Source organism: Carcharodon carcharias, chromosome 33 (genome assembly GCF_017639515.1).
Source record: "Carcharodon carcharias isolate sCarCar2 chromosome 33, sCarCar2.pri, whole genome shotgun sequence".
NCBI lineage: Eukaryota > Metazoa > Chordata > Chondrichthyes > Lamniformes > Lamnidae > Carcharodon > Carcharodon carcharias.
The window spans coordinates 8296701-8313084 of NC_054499.1; the positions used below are offsets into that span (position 1 = coordinate 8296701).

At 43.3% G+C, this 16384-nt stretch overlaps 1 protein-coding gene across 1 annotated transcript in view; it reads left to right on the forward strand.

Annotated features, from left to right (window-relative positions):
* Nucleotides 1-16384, forward strand: part of LOC121272360 (eukaryotic translation initiation factor 4E type 2-like) — a 50303-nt gene that overhangs the window by 27726 nt on the left and 6193 nt on the right. The gene's annotated exons all lie outside the window — the stretch shown is intronic.

Genomic DNA, 16384 nt, shown 5'->3' on the forward strand with positions numbered 1-16384 from the left:
GTTTTTAAGTTCTACCCATATAGCCTTCTAAGATGTTATCCCTCCTTACTGCTGTAATTGATTCCTTGATCAATATTGCTATACCCCCTCCTATTTTACCTCCTTTCCTGTCTTATCTGAAGACCCTATATCCTGGAATATTGAGCTGCCAATCTTGCCCCCCCCTCAACCATTTCTCTGTGACAGCAATGACATCGTACTTCCATGTGTTAATTTGTGCCCTCAACTCATCTGTCTTATTTGTCAGACTCCTTGCATTATACCATCCAACCTTGCCAAGCTCCCTTGTACCTTAACTTGCCTATAACTTCTATGCCTTCCAGACTCATTTGCTCTCTCATCTCTTCCTGCTGAACCTCTTCTCAGGATCCCATCCCCCTGACAAGTTAGTTTAAACCCTCCCCAACAGCACTAGCAAACCTCCCCATTCCAGTTCAGGTGCAACCCGTCCGCCTTATACAGGTCCCACTGCCCCCAGAAATCTCTCCAGCCACGCATTCATCTGGACTAACCTCTTATTTCTATACTCACTAGTGCGTGGCACCAGAAGTAATCCAGAGATTACTACCTTTGAGGTCCTGTTTTTTAATCTGTTTCCTAGCTCCCTAAATTCTGCTTGCAGGACCTCATCCCTCTTTCTACCTATGTCTTTGGCACCAATATGTACCACGATCTCTGTCTGTTTGCCCTCCCCCTTTAGAATGCCCTGCAGACGTTCAGTGACATCCTTGACCCTAGCACCAGGGAGACAACATACCTTCCTGGAGTCACGTCTACGGCCACGTCTGTTCCCCTTACTATCAAGTCTCCGATCACTATTGCTCTTCCCCTCTTTTTCCTCCCCCGCTGTGCAGCTGAGTCACTCACAGTGCTATGAGCATGGCTGCACTCCCCAGAGGTACCGTCACTCTCACCGTTTTCCAACACAGAAAAACGGTTCTCGAGCAAGATGCAGCCTGGGGATTACCTGCCTGATACCTTTCTTCTGACTGATGGTCACCTATTCCCTCTCTGTCTGCACTTCCGTCAGCTGTGGGGTGACTGCGTCTAAAAACGTGCTATCCACGAAACTCTCAGCCTCGCAGATGCACCTCAGTGCCTCCAGCTGCTGCTCAAGCTCCGAAACTTGGAGCTCAAGTAGCTGCAACTGGTGGCACTTCCTGCACACATGGTCGGGCAGAGATCAAGGAGCGTCTAGGACTTCCCACATGTTGCAGGCGGTACATAACATGGGACTGAGCTGCCCTGCCATGCCTCTAGTTGAAAGAAAACCCTTACTTTAAGATAAATACAGTAAAAAAAAAAGTTAAATTATTTATGTACTTTAAATAAAAACTAGAACCCTTACCTTTCCTTAGCTTAATCTATTTTAAACTGGAGAAAAAAACTGGAGAAAAACACTTACCCACTACTCACCAATCAACTCTCACCTTTGTGCTGACGTCACTTTTTGAAGTTTCCCCACACTCGCTCTGGTTCTGATCTCTCCACCACATTCTCTCATGCTGTCTTGTAATGTCAATCTTGTTATAGTCAACAAGAACTGACTGCAGGATATCTTCCCAGAATGCTTCACCGTGATGCTGACTGCATATATTGATATGGGACTTTAAACTGAGGCCCTGTCAGTTCACATGTAAAAGTTGGCACATATTGAAGAAGAACATCAAAACAGTAGCAGGCCATTCAACCCATCCATCCTCTTCTACCATTCACTTAAATCATAGATGATTTGTATCCTACATAAGTGATCCACCCATCCATGTTCCATGTCCCTTAATACCCTTGGCTAGCAAAAATCTATTGATCTCAGATTTAAAAATCATTACTTGAGCTAGCATCTGTTTTTTATGAGAGTTTTTTATGCTACCCTTTGTGTGAAGAAGTGTTTCCTAACTGCTCTCCTGTATGACCAGGCTCTGATATCCTCTTGTCCTGGACTCTCAACCCAGTGGAAAATATTTCTCTCTAGGTCCTCCTTGCTAACATCTGGGGGCCAGTGCCAAAATTGGGAGAGCTGTCTCACAGACTAGTCAAGCAACAGTCATCCTCACGGAATCATACCTTACAGATAGTGTCCCAGACTTCACCATCACTATACCTGGATATGTCCTGTCCCACCAGCAGGACAGACCCAGCAGAGGTGGCAGCACAGTGGTATACAGTTGGGAGGGAGTGGCCCTGGGAGTCCTCAACATCGACTCTGGACCCCATGAAGCCTCATGGCATTAGGTCAAACATGGGCAAGAAAATCTCCTGCTGATTACCACGTACCGCCCTCCCTCAACTGATGAATCAGTGCTCCTCCATGTCGAACATCACTTGGAGGAAGCACTGAGGGTGGCAAGGGTGCAGAATGTTCTCTGGGTGGGGGACTTCAATGTCCGTCACCAAGAGTGGCTTGGTAGCACCACTACTGACCAAGCTGGCTGAGTCCTAAAGGACATAGCTGTTAGACTGGTTCTGCGACAGGTGGTGAGGGAACCAACAAAAGGGAAAAACATACTTGACCTCATCCTCACCAACCTGCCTGCCGGACATGCATCTGTCCATAATAGTATCGGTAGGAGTGACCACTGCACAGTCATTGTGGAGATGAAGTCTCGCCTTCACAATGAGGATACCCTCCATCGTGTTGTGTGGTGGCACTAGCACCATGCTAAATGGGATAGATTTCGAACAGATCTAGCAACTCAATACTGGGTATCCATGAGGTTCCGTGGGCCATCAGCAGCAGCAGAATTGTACTCGAACACAATCTACAACCTCATGGTCCAGCATATTCCCTACTCTACTATTAACATCAAGCCAGGGGATCAACCCTGGTTCAATGAAGAGTGCAGGAGGGCATGCCAGGAGCAGCACCAGGCATACCTAAAAATGAGGTGTCAACCTGGTGAAGCTATAAAACAGGACTACTTGCATGCCAAACAGCATAAGAGCAAATGATAGACAGAGCTAAGCAATCCCACAACCAACGGATCAAATCTAAGCTCTGTCACATCCAGTCGTGAATGGTGATGGACAATTAAACAATTCACTGGAGGAGGTGGCTCCACAAATATCCCCATCCTCAATGATGGAGGAGCCCAGCACATCAGTGCAAAAGATAAGGCTGAAGCATTTGCAACAATCTTCAGCGAGAAGTGCCAAGTGGATGATCCATCTTGGCCTCCTCCAGAGGTCCCCAGCATCACAGATACCAGTCTTCAGCCAATTCAATTCACTCCACACGATATCAAGAAATGGCTAAAGGCACTGGATACTGCAAAGGCTATGGGCCCTGACAACATTCCGACAATAGTACTGAAGACTTGTGCTCTAAAACTTGCCGTGCCCCTAGCCAAGCTGTTCCAGTACAGCTACATCACTGGCATCTACCCGGCTAAGTGGAAAATTGCCCAGGTATGTCCTGTACACAAAAAGCAGGACAAATCCATTCCGGCCAATTACCCCCCCATCAGTCTACCCTTGATCATCAGTAAAGTAATGGAAGGGGTCATCAACAGTGCTATCAAGTGGCACTTGCTTAGCAATAACCTGCTCACTGATACAAAACAAAAACAGAATTACCTGGAAAAACTCAGCAGGTCTGGCAGCATCAGCGGAGAAGAAAAGAGTTGACGTTTCGAGTCCTCATGACCCTTCGACAGAACTTGAGTTCGAGTCCAAGAAAGAGTTGAAATATAAGCTGGTTTAAGGTGTGTGTGTGGGGGGCGGAGAGAGAGAGAGAGAGAGAGGTGGAGTGGGGGTGTGGTTGTAGGGACAAACAAGCAGTGATAGAAGCAGATCATCAAAAGAAGTCAACAACAATAATCCAAAAGAACACATAGGTGTTAAAGTTAAAGTTGGTGATATTATCTAAACGAATGTGCTAATTAAGAATGGATGGTAGGGCACTCAAGGTATAGCTCTAGTGGGGGTGGGGAGAGCATAAAAGATGTAAAAAAAACCCCAAAAATTATTTATTTATTTATTTATTTATTTTTACATCTTTTATGCTCTCCCCACCCCCACTAGAGCTATACCTTGAGTGCCCTACCATCCATTCTTAATTAGCACATTCGTTTAGATAATATCACCAACTTTAACTTTAACACCTATGTGTTCTTTTGTATTATTGTTGTTGACTTCTTTTGATGATCTGCTTCTATCACTGCTTGTTTGTCCCTACAACCACACCCCCACTCCACCTCTCTCTCTCTCACTCCGCCCCCCACACACACACCTTAAACCAGCTTATATTTCAACTCTTTCTTGGACTCGAACTCAAGTTCTGTCGAAGGGTCATGAGGACTCGAAACGTCAACTCTTTTCTTCTCCGCCGATGCTGCCAGACCTGCTGAGTTTTTCCAGGTAATTCTGTTTTTGTTTTGTTTTGGATTTCCAGCATCCGCAGTTTTTTTGTTTTTACCTGCTCACTGATGCCCAGTTTGGGTTCCGCCAGGGCCACTCAGCTCCTGACCTCATTACAGCCTTGGTTCAAACATGGACAAAAGAGCTGAACTCCCGAGATGAGGTGAGAGTGACTGCCCTTGACATCAGAGCAGCATTTGACCCAGTGAGGCATCAAGGAACCCTAGCAAGACTGGAGTCAATGGGAATCAGGGGGAAAACTCTCTGTTGGGTGGAGTCATACCTAGCACAAAGGAAGATGGTTGTGGTTGTTGGAGGTCAGTCATCTCAGCTCCAGGACATCCAGCTGCAGGAGTTCCTCAGCATAGTGTTCTAGGCCCAACCATCTTCAGCTGCTTCATCAATAACCTTCCTTCCATCATAAGGTCGGAAATGGGGATGTTCACTGATGATTGCACAATGTTCAGCACCATTCGCAACTCCTCAGATACTGAAGCAATCCATGCCCAAATGCAGCAAGACCTGGACAATATCCAGGCTTGGGCTGACAAGTGGCAAGTAACATTGGTGCCACACAAGTGTCAGGCAATGGCCATCTACAACAAGAGAGAATCCAGCCATCGCCCCTTTATGTTCAATGGCATTACCGTCACTGAATCCCCCTCTATCAACATCCTGGGGGTTACCATTGACCAGAAACTGAACTGTACTAGCCATATAAACATTGTGGCTACAAGACCAGGTCAAAGGCTAGCAATCATGTGACGAGTAACTCATCTCCTGACTCCCCAAAGCCTGTCCACCATCAACAAGGCACAAGTCAGGAATGTGATGGAATACTCCCCACTTGCCTGGATGAGTGCAGCTCCTACAGCACTGAAAAAGCTGGACACTGTCCAGGACAAAGTGGTCCGCTTGTTTGGCACCACATCCACAAACATTCACTCCCTCCACCACCGACGCACAATAGCAGCAGTGTGCATCATCTACAAGATGCACTGCAGGAATTCACCAAAGCTCCTTAGACAGCACTTTCTAAGCCCACGACCACTACCATCTAGAAGGACAAGGGCAGCAGATACATGGGAACCGCACCACCTGGAAGTTCCCCTCCAAGTCACTCACCATCCTGACTTGGAAGTATAATACTGATCCTTCACTGTCGCTGGGTCAAAATCCTGGAACTCCCTCCCTAACAGCACTGTGGGTGTACCTACACCACATGGACTGCAACTATTCAAGAAGGCAGCTCACCACCACCTTCTCAAGGTCAACTAGGGATGGGCAATAAATGCTGGCCCAGCCAGCGAAGCCCACATCCCGTGAATGAACTTTTAAAAAAAAGAATTCCTTTTAAAATTCTAAAAACCTTTATCAAATTCATCAAAACTTTCTATATTCCAGGGGATACGAGTTTAGTTTATGTAAATTCTCCTCATAATGTAACCCTTAGAGCCCTGGGAACTCCTGTTTCCTGGTCGATCTTCCTGTACTTCCAGAGTAATTAACAAAACACTTTGAGACCTCCTGAGGACATGGATTTTTTTTTTTTGCTTGGAGAATAGGGCCGAAGAGAAGCTCATGTTATGGTACAAGTGAAGTTGAGAAATGAAAAGCACCAGCTCTGCATTCAACCCAACCCATTCACAATTGCCAATTCAGAAAACCAACATAAGTTGTTCAGCTTCAGAAAAGCAGTCAAAATTTTTAAAAGGACAATGAGAAATTGAATGTTGGATAAGCGACAGTACATGCAGAGACATGAGGTAGGGTGTCTCAATGGAGTTTTAAAAAGAGGATGAGAACTTTAAAATCAACATGCTGAGGAACAGAGAGCCAATGTAGCTTAGAGGGGTGATGGGACTATGGGATTTAGCACAGATGAGAAAGAAAGGCTTGCATTTTTACTGTGCTTTTAACAACCTCATTACATCCAAAACATTTTATAGCCAGTGTAGTAACTGTTGTAATGTAGGAAGTGTGGCAGTCAATTTGTACAAAACAAGCTCCAGGGCAGCAATGTGCTAATGATCAGAAAATGTGCTTTTTAATGATGTTGATTGAGGGATAAGTATTGATTAGGAAACAAGGGAGAACTGTTCTGTTCTTCTTCAGAAAAGTGCTCTGGGCTTTTATGTCTACCCGATAGGGCCCTAATGAAAAGGGTTTAATTAATGATCTGTTGTGCGGGGTCCATTAGGGAACAGTGACCATAACATGATAGAACTCTTCATTAGGATGGAAAGTGAAGTACTCCGATCCGAAACTAGGGTCTTAAATCTTAACAAAGGAAACTACGAATGTATGAGGCATGAGTTGGCTAAAACAGATTGGGGAACTTCATTAAAATGCATGACGGCAGATAGACAATGGCTAATATTTAAGGAACAAATGTACGCATTGCAACAGTTATACATTCCTTTCTGGCTCAAAAACACAACAGGAAAAACAGCCCAAACATGTCTAACAAAAGAAATTAGGGATAGTATTAAATCTAAAGAGGAGTCATATAAAGTTGCTAGAAAAAGTAGCAAGCCTGAGGCATAAAAATAAAATACTGCAGATGCTGGAAATCTGAAATAAAAAAGTAAATGCTGGAAAAACTCAGCAGGTCTGACAGCATCTGTGGAGAGAGAATCAGAGTTAATGTTTCAGGTCTGTATGACCTTTCTCCAGAGCTGGCCTGAGGATTGGGAGCAGTTTAGAATTCAGCAAAGGAGGACCAAGAGATTGATTAAGAGGGGGAAAATAGAGTATAAGAGTAAATTTGCAAGGAGCATAAAAGCAGACTGTAGAAGCTTCTTTAAGTATGTAAAAAGAAAAAGATTAGTGAAGACAAATGTAGGTTCATTCCAGTCTGAAATGGGAGAACTTATAATAGAAAACAAGGAAATGGCAGAGCAATTATAAAACTACTTTAGTTCTGTCTTCACGGAGGAAGACACAAATAACTTCCCAGAAATACTAGGGAACCACGGATCTAGTGAGAAGGACGAATTGAAGGAAATGAGTATTACTAAAACAATAGTGCTGGAGAAATTAATAGGACTGAAAGTTGACTAATCCCCAGGGCCCAATGATCTACATCCCAGGATATAAAGGAGCTGGCAATGAAAATATGTGTTGTCACCTTCCAAAATTCTGTAGATTCTGGAACAGTCCTGGCAGATTGGAGAGTAGCAAACGTAACCCCACTATTTAAAAAAGGGAGAAAACAGGGAATTACAGACCAGTTAGTCTAACATCGGTAGTAGGGGAAATGCTAGAGTGTATTATAAATGATGTGATAACAGGACAGTTAGAAAATATCAGTGGGATTAGACAAAGTCAACATGGATTTATGAAAGGGAAATCATATTTGACAAAACTACTGGAGTTCTTTGAGGACATAACTAGCAGAATAGATAAGGGAGAACAAGTGGACGTGGTCTATTTGGATTTTCAGAAAGCCCCACATAAGAGGTAAGTGTGTAAAATTAAAGCACATGGGATTGGGGGCAATATATTGGCACAGATTGAGAATTGGTTAGCAGACAGGAAACGGAGAGCAGAAATAAATGGGTCTTTTTCAGAGTGGCAGGTGGTGACTAGTGGGATACCGCAGGGATCAGTGCTTGGGCCCCAGTTATTCACAATGTATATCAATGATTTGGATGAGGGAACGAAATGTAATATTTCCAAGTTTACTGACAACATGAAACTTGGTGAGCGATGTGGAGGGTGTTAAGAGGCTTCAAAGCGATTTAGACAGGTTGAGTGAGTGGGCAAATGGCAGATGCAGTACAACGTGGATAAGTGTGAAGTTATCCATTTCGGTAGGAAAAACAGAATGGCAGAGTATTACTTAAATGGTGATAAATTGGGAAATGTTGATGCACAAAGGGACCTGGATATCCTTGTGCACCAATCAGTGAAAGCAAGCATGCAGGTGCAGCAAGCAGTTAAGGCAGCAAATGGTATGTTGGCCTTCATTGCGAGAGGACTTGAGTACAGGAGCAAAGATGTCTTACTACAGCTTGCTAAAACCACACCTGGATTATTGTGTGCAGTTTTGGTCTCCTTACCTAAGAAAGGATATACTTGCCATAGGAGAGCAGCGAAAGTTCACTGGACTGATTCCTGGGATGGCAGGATTATCGTACAAGGAAAGATTGGGCTGACTAGGCCTGTATTCACTGGAGTTCAGAAGAATGAGAGGAAATCTAATTGAAATATAAAATTCTGACAGGGCGGGACAGGTTGGATGCAGAGATGATGTTTCCTCTGGCTGGGGAGTGTAGAACAAGGGGTCACAGTCTCAGGATACAGGGTAGACTATTTAGTACTGAGATGAGGAGAAACTTCTTCACTCAGAGGGTGGTGAACCTATGGAATTCTCTACCAAGAAGGATGTGGAAGCCAAGTCACGGATTATTTAAGAAAGAAATAGATTTCTGGACTGTAAAGGTATCAAGGGGAATGATACGGCGTTGAGATAGAGGATCAACCGTGATCATATTGAATGGCGGAGCTGGCTCGAAGGCTGAATGACATACTCCTGATCCTATTTTCTATGTTCCTGGGTTTCATTCAAAAAGTGGATAAAGGCTTATCTGTTTTGACTGAGTTGAAGCTTTTGAAGGCTTGATGTAAAAGAACAGTGAAAAATTCAAAACCTTGTGTTGACTGGATATACCAAGGTAACATTAAATTATTTCATGATAAATGGGTTCCTCATCATCAAGCCTTTCATTCTCCTATTATTTTGTTTCAAATTCAAATTGTATTTTCAAGGGATCATAATACTGAATGCAGTTTGTGACTAGGTTAATCATTCACTTGAATTTTGTTTAACTCGAAAACCAACAGCTGGTTCACCTACATATCTGTGCCAAAGTTCTAACAAAACAGATCAGCCTGTACAAATCATTGGGAACACTGATGTTTACAAAATCTATGGCCATTTGGCATGCTGCCACTGTAATTATGTGGGGGCACGGAGGGGTATGGTTTGAGCTGAGGATGGGGGGCTCTCTGAACATCAGACTCACCGTGACTCAGGCATTCATTATGACCCAGTATGCTGCAGATGTGTCATTGGAGACCTGGTGTCCCAGCTGACCCAGCAGAAGGTATAGAATATGACCAAATCCCTGCATAACTAAAATCAGTTTTTTAAAAAAAATATCCTTACAAAACTTTATTTGCAGTCCCCAGTATGTTTTCCCTCACTCCCTGCACCACCACCCCCCCAGCCCCGCACCTCCGCCCTAGCTGAGCCACCTCTGCTGGACATTCCAGAGCCACTGCAACAGACCAAATGCACCCTTGATGACGTAGATGTCTCCCATTTGGAGCATTCTGCTCTTTGAAGTCCAGTAGATTACAGTAGATTATGGGCTCAAGCCCAACTCCAGAGTGTTGAGCACGTGGGTTTACAGTCCCAGCACAGCCCTGAGAGAATGCTGCACTGTCTGAGGTGCCATTGTTCAGGTGAGATGTTAATCTGAGACCACGTCTCCCCTCTCAGATGGATGTAAAAGATACAACATTGTTGTCAATGGGAGCTTGCCATGTGCAAATTGGCTGGCCGGTACATTTTCTACATTATAACAGCGACTACAATTCAAAAAGTACCGGGTTGGCAGTGAAGCACTCTGGGATGTTCTGAAGCCACGAAAGATGTTGTAGAAATGCAAATTCATTCTTTTTTCTTTCCTCACTGATATAAGTAGATAAAGGGAACCTCCTCATCCTTTCCCCCACCACTCTTTCCCTCCTTCCCCCATCCATAGCTTCCCCACTGCTGCCACAATGTTTGGTAGGATCAGTGGCAGATGTTGATTAGAGCCTGTAGATTTTTAAGGCATATTTCAGAGTTACCGTGTACAAATAAATTGAGTAAGTTAAGATTTTAGCCAGGATCAGTTCATAGCTGAAAAGCCGCAGAATTCACACCAAGTTCATCTCTATGTTGTAGGACCTATCTGTTTTTCCACTGGAAGTTTAAGTTATCAAAGTCCTGGGGTATCTTGTATCAAATTTAATCCGGACTCTCTTAGGTGCTCAGCTATTTTCACCTTAAATGAATCAATACAAGTTCCACTCCAGGTGGCAACAAGATCCACTTCTCACCACTCTCAGGGTAAAGTAGTGTCCCCTGAATTCTTAATTAGATTTATTGGTGGCTACCTTATATTTACAGCACCTAATTCTTGTTTGACAGGGTGCCCCATCAAAGGTTACTACGCAAAACATAAGGGGTAACATATTAGCATAGAAAGAGGACTGGTTAGTTAACAGGAAACTGAGATTAGGCATAAAGGGTCATTTTCGGGTTGGCAAGATGTGACGGGTGGAATGCCACAGGGATCAGTGCCAGAGCCTCAACTATTTACAATTTATATCAATGACTTGGACGAAGAAACCAAATGTATGGTTGCTAAATTTTCTGATGTTACAAAGATAATTAGGAAGAGGACATAAGGAGTCTACAGAGGGATATAGATAGGTTAAGTGATAGGGTAAAAATTTGGCAGATGGACTACAAGGTGGGAAAATGTGAACTTGTCCACTTTGGCAGGAAGAATAGAAAAGCATCATATAACTTAAATGAAGGCAGATTGCAGAACTCTGAGGTACAGAGGGTTTTTTAAATTCATTTACAGGCTGTGGGCATCACTGCCTAGGCCAGCATTTATTGCCCATCGCTAATTGCTGCCTTCTTGAACCGCTGCAGTCCCTGTGGATAGGTACACCCAGAGTTTTGTTAGGGCGAGAGTTCCAGGATTTTGACCCAGCGTCAGTGAAGGAACAGTGATATATTTCCACGTCAGGATGGTGAGTGGCTTGGAGGGGAACTTGCAGGTGGTGGTGTTCCCATAATTCTGTTGCCCTTGTCCTTCTAGATGGTTATGGTCATGGGTTTGAAAGGTGCTGCCTAATGAGCCTTTGTGAGTTTCTGCAGCGCATCTTTTTGACAGTACACACTGCTACACAGTGTTCGTCAGTGGTGGAGGGAGTGAATGTTTGTGAATGGGGTCCCAATCAAGCAGGCTGTTTTGTCTTGGATGGTGTCAATCTTCTTGAGTGTTGTTGGAGCTGCATTCCATCACACTCCTGACTTGTGCCTTGTAAGGTAGTGGACAGGCTTTGGGGAGTCAGGAGGTGAGTTACTTGTCGCAAGATTCCTAGCCTCTGACCTGCTCTTGTAGCCACAGTATTTATATGGCTAATCTAATTCAGTTTCTGGTCAGTAGTAACCTCCAGGATGTTGATAGTGGTGGGATTCAGTGATGGCAATGCCATTGAATGTCAAGGAGTGATGGTTAGATTCTCTCTTGTTGGAGATGGTCATTGTCTGGCACTTCTGTAGCACTAATATTACTTGCCACTTGTCAGCCCAAGCCTGGATATTGTCCAAATCTTACTGCATTTGGACATGGACTGTTTCAGTATCTGAGGAGTTGTGAATGGTGCTGAACATTGTGCAATCATCAGCGAACATGCTGGTGCCCTGGTACAAGGCAAGATAGTTTGCAAGTACAGCAAGTGATTAGGAAGGCAAATGGAATGTTGCTGTTTATCACAAGGGGAGTGGAATGTGAAGGTAGGGATGTTTTGCTACAGTTGTATAGGACATTGGTGAGATCACATCTAGGGTACTGTGTACAGCTCTAGTCTCCTTATTTAAGAAAGGGTATAAACATGTTAGAAGCAGTTCGGAGAATGTTCACACAACTGATATCTGGGATGGGGGGATTTATCTTACAAGGAAAGGTTAGACAGATTGAGCCTGTATCCATTGGAGTTTAGAAGAATGAGAGGTGATCTTATTGAAACATATAAGATGCTGAGGGGACTTGACAGGGTGGATGCTGAAAGGTTGTTTCCCCTCATGGGGGAGACTAGAACTGGGGGACACAGTTTAAAAATAAGAGGTCACCTATTTAAGACGGACATGAGGAAAAAATTTTCCTCTGAGAGGGTCATGAAATCTTGGAACTTTCTTCCCTAGAGAGCTGCGGAGGCAGGATCAATGAATATTTTTAAGGTAAAAGAAGGTAGATTTTTGACTAACAAGGGAGTCGAAGGTTATTGGGATAGGTGGAATGTGGAGTTGAGGTCACAATCAGATCAAACATGGTGTTACTGAATGGCGGAGCAGGCTTGATGGTCCGAATGGCCTACTCCTGCACCTAATTCCTATGTTCGTAAGTGGAAACATCTTCTTAAAATCCAAATTCTCAACCCCTTCATAATTTTAAAGACATTTGGGTCACCTCTATTTTCCCGAACCATTTGGCCTTTCCTGATGGTATATCCTCTCAGTTCTAGCATCATCCATGTGAGTCTTGTTTGCACCCTTCTATATTCTTTTTGTAATATAGAGACTAGAACTATATACAATACTCCAAGTGAGGACTAACCAAGGTTCATTACAAGTTTAACATAACTTCTCTTTTAATTATATAGAAATGAACCCCAGGGCTTTGTTTGTTTTCCTTAATGGTTTTGTTAACCTGCATCACTGCTGTTGTGATATCTGCATTTGTATCCTAAGATCTCTGAATTCTCCTATTCCATATAGATTCTTATTATCCAAGCAGTATGTGGTCTCTTATTCTTCCTTTTTTAAATGTACCACCTCCCACTTGCCTATATTGAAATTCATTTGCCAAAACCATTGGGGAAAAAAAATTGTCACTGAGCAGAGACAGATAAAGCATCATTTCTATTGGCATTCTCTTGTCAGTTTGCCCATGTTATTTCAATTGGTGCTGATGCTCTCGTGCTTTCTGAACTCTCTGTCTCTCTTTCTCTCTCTCTCTCTTGTGTGTGTGTGTTTATCCAGCCAGTGCAGGAGCCAGGAAGCGTGCCTGCACATTAGAAGTTAAAGGGAATCCCGGTGGCTAAAGAGGTGATTCTGCAGATCGCTGTATGGGAAGTTTCAGCTGATCCTCATCAGCAAACGCAGGCCAGCAGATACAAGATCCCAAATAGCTCTACATAAAATGCAGACATTTAGCAAGTACAGCTGTGAGCATGGAGGGACAAACTATGAGAAAAGGTTAGAGAAGGTTTAAGAATTATAACCAAAAGGAACTGTGGGTGGTAGTTAAAGTATCTAAACAATTAAGTAAACATGTATGGTATAGGCAGTGTAAACCCAGATGCTATTTCTCTGTTCTCATTCAGATGAGGAATGTTGGGGACTGTTTCCATTTGAGCCACCCAGTATCAGCATCAAGCATCCCTATGCCAGACCCAACAAAACCAGGCGCAGAGTAAATCTCTAACAAACTGTCTTAACCCCAACTTCAGAAGAGCATTCCCTCCCTTACCAGCCATTCTCATGAGTGACATTACAGATTTATGCCAAATGCCCGCAAGCAACTGGATTGAAGATCGACCAAGTTCAATTCAGCTGGTCAATTCCTTCATAGTGTTGAAACCATCAATTAGATGACCTCAACATTTCTTTATCCATCCTGAAGAAATGAAAGAACATCTCTCTTAAGCTTCAATCACAACTGATACCCCAAAACCATATGAGTTTCTAAATCTTTTTTTCAGGGAAAAATGTATTCTCCCAGTGATTAGGTGACCAGAGTACTGTGGTAAATAAAATGCTGGTCAATGGAGTGGTAGGACACAGATCGGTGCTTTGAGCTCTCAGACATTGCTGGAGACACTGACCAGAGGCTAGCTGGCTAGAAATATAAAAACTGGTAGTAAGAGTTTCTACAAGTGTTAAGACACAGCAGTTTGGAAAGGCTGAGTTGTTTAAATCCCAGAGGGAAACTTGAACAACTGTCATAACCTATACTTTCAATTGATATGTTTGAGATGCAGCTCTGAATTCAGAAAGAAGATCACCCAGTCTCAAGAAGTTTTTATAAAAAACTAAATTAAACATTTATTAATTTAACAAGAAATTAAACACATACACGTCTACAAATTACTACCATAATACCTTTTAACCAAATCCCTAAATTAATCACTCCCAGGTAAATCTTCACCTAGGCAATAATAACTCATAGGGCAGGATTTTCCCCCCCCCATTGAAGTTGAGGTGTGGGCGCGCCGCCGATTGGCGCCCCAATCCAGGCCATTTTACGTGGGCAGGCCAATTAAGGCCTGCCCAGCGTGACATCCGCACAGAAGCAGGCGGGGCAGGAATCCCTAAACCTGAGAGTGCTCTCTTTCGCGCATGCACACGAAAGAGCACACTCATATCCCTGAGGCTAAGTGCTCCCTCAGGGAGATCGTCTCTACTGTACAAATGATTAAAAATAGAGGGGAAAAAAAATCCCTGACATGTCCCCTCATGTGACACTGTCACATGAGTTGGGACATGTCCATGACTTTTTTTAAAACTTTAATTAAATTTTTAAAAACCTACATGAAACCTCATCCCGCCCATGGATGAGGTTTCAGGCTTTTTCTAATGCCCGCCACTGCTTCCGGCCTGCCCGCCAACCTTAAGATTGGATGGGCAGGTCCTTTAATTACTTAAATGACTCTGTCAATGGCCTCAATTGGCCACTGACAGGTCGGCGGGCACACAGCTGATTTTGTTGAGCCCCCGCCTACCTGAAAATTTAAATGGGGCGCAGTGACATCAGGAGTTCCACCCGATGTCACTACGCATCATTTTACACGTCGGCGAGCGGGCCCCGCCTCCCGCTCGCTGACGGGAAGATCCTACCCATAGACTTTAAACAGACACCAGGCAAAGCACATTTGTTCTTACGAATTCAAAATGAGGTCCCTTGCAATTTCTCCTTTGAAGACAATTGTGGGGCTTACAGGCTGCTTAGGTCTTACATGCCTCTGACCTGCACACACAAACTCCTTTCAGGTCATACCTAGCTGTCCCTTTGAATGTAAATTCTCATTGTATCACTAGGTCTTTGAGCTCCACCTCTTCTAAAAATAAAACCCCTTTCATAGCATCAATTTTATTAGTAATATAAACACATTGGCGTCTCCTAGCTAGGTACAAAATTTTACTCCTTTCTTTTGAATGGTTTATTCAACAAATGCAAATGATCCCCTTACCTTTTAAGCTTCCTTTTATCTAAGTAACATCTCAAACTACATCAAAGCATCCAGACCCTCTGGCTTTAATCCAATTAAGCCGCGCACACACACACACCCCGACAGACTCTACTACAAGTCCAATTTAAAAATAATTTCCAATAACATTCTATACATTAATATCTTCATGACAACAGGTATTTAAAAAGGAAAAGGGTAACTAAAGTTGGTCCCTTAGAAGGTGAGACTGGCGAATTAATAATGGGAAACAAGGAAATGGCATAAGTATTGATCAAGTATTTTTTATCTTTCTTCACTATAGAAGACACAAAAAAACCTCAAGAATATTTGAAAGTCAAGAGGTAAAAAGGGAGGTCAGAACTTAAAACAATCATCAGGGAAAAGGTACTGGGAAAACTATTAGAACTAGAGGATGACACTTCCCCTGGACCTGATGGCTTTCATCCTAGGTTCTTAAAAGAAATGGTTGCTGAGAAAATGGATGCATTGGTTGGGATCTTCCAAAATTCCCTAGGTTCTGGAAAGGTCCCAGTGGATTGGAACGTCACTAATGTGATCTATTCAAGAAAGGAGGGAGACAGAAAGCAGGAAACTATAGGCCCGTTAGCCAAATCTATCATAGGGAATATGCTAGACTCCATTATTAAGGAGGTAATAGCAGGACATTTAGAAAATCATAATGCAGTCAGGCAGAGTCAGCATAGTTTTGTGAAAGGGAAATCATGTTTTACTAAGTTATTAGAGTTCGTTGAGGAAGTAACAAGCAAGGTGGATAAAGGGGAACCTGTAGATGTGGTGCACTTGGATTTCCAAAAGGCATTTGATAAGGTGCCGCATCAAAGGTTAATACATAAAATAAGAGCTCATGATGTAAAGAGTAACATGTTAGCATGGATAGAGGATTGGTTAGCTAACAGGAAGCAGAGAGTAGGGATGGAGAGAGAGATTGCAGTACAGAGGGACCTGGGTGTTCTGAATCACAAAA